General features: G+C 37.8%; 1 long non-coding RNA gene across 1 annotated transcript; it reads left to right on the top strand.

Moving 5' to 3' along the window:
• Positions 1 to 316: 316 nt before the first annotated feature.
• Positions 317 to 5,662, top strand: LOC141427638 (uncharacterized). The gene is made up of 3 exons (XR_012451337.1): positions 317 to 2,309; positions 2,389 to 2,454; positions 5,197 to 5,662. It is a non-coding gene; the product is annotated as an uncharacterized lncRNA (long non-coding RNA).
• Positions 5,663 to 5,947: the final 285 nt, after the last annotated feature.

The raw sequence follows: 5,947 nt of genomic DNA, 5'->3' as shown, positions 1-5,947 counted from the left end.
TATTATTTGCGGAGGTCCATAACCAATGAACTAAAACAACTACTTTGCTCACCCGCGACCTTATGATAGCTACAGCTATGCAAAAAATGTGTGTTCATGCAGTTCATACACCTCACTATACACAGACGCGTTTCAGTGATTTGTGTGTGTTCTTATAGTGTCAAGATGGGAGGAACTGCATGAACACACACTTCTCGCATAAACTTAGCTATCATAAGGTCGCAGGTTAGCAAGTAGGTAATGTTTTAGTGGATTCAAGTTGTCAATAGTACTAAGTAGGTAGGTTATATAAGTACTATTCGAAATGTTTATTAAGGTGGAACGATTTCCATACTAATTTATTTTTCCAACCATGTGCACTTGAAAGATTATTTGAAACTAAAATCACATCTCTTAACGTTTATTTCGTTCTTTAATTGCGGCATTCTTTAATTATGTAAAGAAAGCTTTTGATTAATAGCTTAATCTAGATGATAATTTTAGTTCATATTTGTCAATATGTGAGTGGACGGCGACAGTATCGTACGCCAAAGGCTCGGTAGTAGTGTGCGTTGCGGCTAATTCGCCAAGTCGCCGTCAATTCGAAGCTAGGCGCCACTGTCAGTTTTCGTTTGATTTGTCTGATCAAAATCAAATAATAATTAATAACCATTTTGAAGCACGTGCCCTTTTTTAAATATTTTTGCTGGCCATCGGTACAAATCCCTTCGATCAAAAGACTGAAGCGAAAAGAACAAATGCGTTGCCAATTTTTTTAATTTCCGTAAGAATTATTTCTTTCGAAAAGAAAAAATTGCGTTGCACGTACGGTCAAGGACTTAAATTTATGAATGAACTAAAATAATTTCCTTGCTCACCCGCGACCTTACGATAGCTAAGCATATGCAAAATATGCGTGTTCATGCAGTTCCTCCACCTCCACACTGTAAGAACACACACAAATCACACAAACCCATCTATCACCACCACCACACTACACTGACGCGTTTCGAACTCAACCAGAACTCATCTTCAGAGTGACACAACCGTACACCATGCTACCAGTTGTTAGACTCACAACAACACAACCAACAACAACTCTAGCAACTGGTAGCATGGTGTACGGTTGTGTCACTCTGAAAATGAGCCTTGGTTGAGTTCGAAACGCGTCAGTGTAGTGTGGTGGTGGTGATAGATGGGTTTGTGTGATTTGTGTGTGTTCTTACAGTGTGGAGGTGGAGGAACTGCATGAACACGCATATTTTGCATATGCTTAGCTATCGTAAGGTCGCGGGTGAGCAAGGAAATTATTTTAGTTCATTGATATGGACCTCCGCAAAGTAACGCCTGATTCAATAAATTATTTAAATTTATGAGCCACCATGGAACCATTTCACAGTAAACGTCATAGTGACATCGTATTAATTAACAAGGAAATTGACTTTTCATATGACAAGGTTCCACGGTGGCTCATGAATTAAAGTCCTCGACCGTACTTCATCATCATCATCATCAGCCTCTAGCAGTCCACTGCGGGACATAGGCCTCCCCCAAAGAGCGCCATTGCGCCTTGTCCTCGGCTAGACGCACCCAGCTTCTACCAGCAGCCATTCGTGGATCGTCACCGACCGTGCGTACCTACTAACAAATAAGTATGGAAAATTGCATATACAGTCAAACCATTTGCTTCCTGACCCACCGTAGAACGCTCTCACAGTAAATGTCATAATAAATTCCCTTGTCAAGCAATGCGATGTCACTATGACTTTTTCTATGAAAAGGTTCCACAGTGGGTCACGATTCCGTGGGTTCGATAGTACGTCTTATAAATAAGGAATATCACTGCAATTTTCTGCCGTCAGAGTGCAGCACTAGCACTAAGTGTTAATGGTTTTTTGAGTATCTTAAAATGTCCGTAGGAAGCCATAATAGCATATTATTTCAATTCAATTTTTGGAAATATAGCTCTATCGTTATTATCGATGTAAATATCATGTTATTTTGTTACTCATAAAAAAAATATCATGATTTCTGTAGGTACTAATACTCTTTGGATAAAATATAAAGAGAACTGACGTTGTCATTTGGAATATGTACAGTAAAAGTAAAAAAAGAAAAACAAAAACATCTCAACTGTCAAGTCAAACTGCGATTTTCTAATTCGCTATCGATGAAGCTATAGTTTCAAGAGAATTAAATTGTAATTCGCATTGCACTATGGAGCCACGAACTTCGCGAAAAGACTATAAAAATCATCATTACTCTGGTCCCAGGAAAAATCGAAAACGAGTTCAGGGACAAATGAAACGTTATCACGGAGAAATCAAAAGGTAAGTACCGTGGAAACCATATTGCAGATTGTGGCGTTATTTCGAAAACATAACCTGGCTAATCTGCTTGTTGTTGCAGTCGTAATGAAGTATGGTGCAAAAAAAGGAAAATGGATGACGATCCCAACATTAATTCGAGTTCTGCGTAAGTGAAACATAAATATCCTTCACACATATAGTATATAGGTAATATTATAAATTTGAAAGCTTCTTCCATTGGTTGGCAATCAAGTACTGTCCGCTTCAAGCGGAACATTTCCCACGCATGACTAAACTATGGAACCAGCTTCCCGGGACGGCATTCCCAGAGCGGTACAGCTTAGGGATCTTAGCCTATCAATCTCGCAACGGGCCGGCAACGCACCTGTGATACCCCTCGTTTTACCGGTGCCCATGAGCGGCGATGATTGCTTCCCACCAGGTGACCCGAATACATTTCAAATTTACCACGAGCTTTGCGGTGAAGGAAAACATCGTGAGGAAACCTGCACAAACCTGCGAAGCAATTCAATGGTGTGTGTGAAGTTCCCAATCCGCACTGGCCCGCGTGGGAACTATGGCCCAAGCCCTCTTGTTCTGAGAGGAGGCCTGTGCCCAGCAGTGGGACGTATATAGGCTGGGATGATGATGATGAGGTGACCCGAATACTTGTTTCCCCTCTTATATGAAAAAAATAAAAGGTCACGACTGATTGGGATGAAATTTGGTATGTAGATAGCTGGGCGTGTAAAGTGAAAGCTCCTTCTTATCACGATATACCCACGAGATCGGGATAAAATACCAAAATTTCAGCCGATACGAATTTTTATTGAATTTATTGAATCAGTGTTACTTTGCATAGGCCCATATATCAATAATTTTTTACAGTGAGGAGGTGGAAGAACGCATGAACATGCACATCCATACTAATATTATAAATACGAAATTGTGTGTATTTGTATGTTTCCGTCTTTCACGTCGAAAGAGAGCTATGGATCAACGTGATTTTTGGCATAGAGATAGTTTATGGGCCAAAGAGTGACATAGGCTACTTTTTATCCCGGAGAAATGCTCAGTTCCCGAGGGAACGGCGCACGATCACCGAATTCCACGCGTGCGAAGCCGCGGGCAAAAGCTAGTCTTGCATAAATGTAGCTATCATATAAGGTCGCGGGTGAGCAAAGTAATTGTTTCAGTTCATTCATATTACAAATTGACCGTGGGTATTTTATGTGCAATGTTATTTTATGAATTAGTCAAAATCCTGGAATTCAGTTCAACTATCGGTTCTGATGGCTTACGCGTGCGAAGCAAATGCCAAAGTTTGTGAGTACGGACCATCCATAAAGTACATCACACCAATTTTGACCATTTTGCAATTGTTTTGTTGGTTATGTTATTCGAGCGTATGTATTTGAATAATACCGTATGTGTGTATGTTTCATGCTAAAACGGCTTTAGGGATTAGTTACGAGTAGTACCTCAAACCATAGAAATCTATGATCTGATGTTAGAACCTAATTTAATTAGTATGTGGATAGTTGGATACCTGGAATAATACATATAGCGTCAATGCTTTGAAAAAATCTGGTTTCTAAAATCAATACGTGTCAACAAAATTAAACCTTGACATAACTAATTTTCATAAAGTTCACTCAGAAAAATTACTTATTTTGTGGTACGAGTTTTTTTTTAAGCACCTACTTACTTTTAATTTTTTATTCGAACGGAATGGGGATAAAGCATACTACTTGTAATAATATTATCAATATGAAAGTTTGTATGTTTGTGTGTGTGTGTTTGTTTGTTGCTTCTTCACGCTAAAACGGCTTGAAGGATTTTTTTGAAATTTGGTATGTTGATAGTTAGACATCTGAAACAACATAGAGGCTACTTTATATCTCAATAATCCCATAGGATCGGAATATAATCTTGAAATTTCAATCAATGGCTGGTTTAAGAGTTAAGAAATTTTCCGCGGGTAGTAATTATTATAAAATACAAAACCTGCGCACAAACCTGACAATGGGCAACATGACAATGACGTCTATACTACCCATAGATGTGACAGGCTCACTGCCAGTCAATTTGGAATGGTTAGTTAGCTACTATATATAAGTGCGAAAGATGTATATATGATGATGTGTGATATATATATATATATATATATATATATATATATATATATATATATATATATATATATATATATATGTGTGAGTGTGTGTGTATGTTTGTTACTCTTTCACGCTGAACGGCTGATGGATTGGAATAACATATAGATTAGTGCTTATCCGGATATTCCCACGGAATCGGAACAAAATCCCAAAACTTTAACAGCTAGAAGTAGAGACATGAAATTTATGATAATGAAATCCACTGTGTCCATCTGTCTGTCTGTCTGTCTGTCCGTCCGTCCGTCCGTTTCTTTGTTCGGGTGAAATATTTCAACTCAAATTCGAAGTGGATATCTTCAACCGATTGAGCTGAAATTTTGTATAAATGTGATGACAATGCAATATTATAATGACATGCAGCTGATCTGATGAAGAAACTAAAAGGTGACCATAGGAACTCTCTAATAAAACGACATAATTTCTTTGAGTTTGGACTCGTTTGATTCGTCTTGATGAGTACTTTGGTAACCACGGGAAAAAAGTACAATCAGCAAAAAAACTTGTCATATTAGAATTTTTAACAAAAACTTATTACTGAACTGTTTTTAAAATATTGTACTTAGGTACGGAACCCTTCATGTTCGAGTCCGACTCGCACTCGCGATTTCTTCATTATAATAATTAAAAATGATAGGTATCACTATATAAACATAGTAACATGTGGACTTGAATCACCCTCAGTTGTTAACTTTTACAGAATATGAATATGCTTAATTTTATTTTTGCTACAGATATGTAAACGAAAAGCGACTACTCCCTGTCATAACCATGTAAAGAGTATTTTATATAAAAATAATGTTTTGACCAATGACATGGCTTATGGCCAGTACAACGAATCAGTGGCCAGGACACTGTTCATAGAAAAACTGCAAAAAGCTGTTCGGCCAGCAGGGCTTTTTATTGATGAAGAGTTTGGTTTTCTAGGTGCTAGCCCAGATGGTGTGTGAGCCTATTTCATAACAAAATAATTACATATTTCTATTATATGTACATATCATCAATAAAACACTTTTGTTTACTTCAATGATCAAATTGCAGGGGTTATAGAAAAAGAAAAATCACTTCTGGAAATTAAATGTTTTCCCTCATTAGCTCGTAGCAACCAAGACATTTTTTCCGCTGCCAAAAGCCGAAAAAATTTTCCGCTCTATGTTGATGACGGTGGTAGTTTACAAATAAACAAAAGCACAACTTCTATTATCAGGTATCAATCACTTTTTACTTTTTTTATTGCTATTCATAAGACACATTTTTAGGGTTCCATAGGCAAAATGGCAAAAAACGGAACCATTATAGTTTTGCCATGTCTGTCTGTCTGTCCGTCCGTCTGCGGCTTTACTCCGAGCAGTGTTAAAAAGCCGTAATTTTGCACGGATGTATGAGCAACTATGCCAACGAAATGGTTACAAAAAAAATCATGACTAACCTTATAGTGTGGGGTATCGTTGGATAAGTTCTTTTAAAACTACTGGGGAGTTGCCA

Source organism: Choristoneura fumiferana, chromosome 4 (assembly GCF_025370935.1).
Source record: "Choristoneura fumiferana chromosome 4, NRCan_CFum_1, whole genome shotgun sequence".
Classification (NCBI taxonomy): Eukaryota; Metazoa; Arthropoda; class Insecta; order Lepidoptera; family Tortricidae; genus Choristoneura; species Choristoneura fumiferana.
Note: the sequence above shows the minus strand (reverse complement) of the source record. Positions and strands in the feature narration are given on the sequence as shown.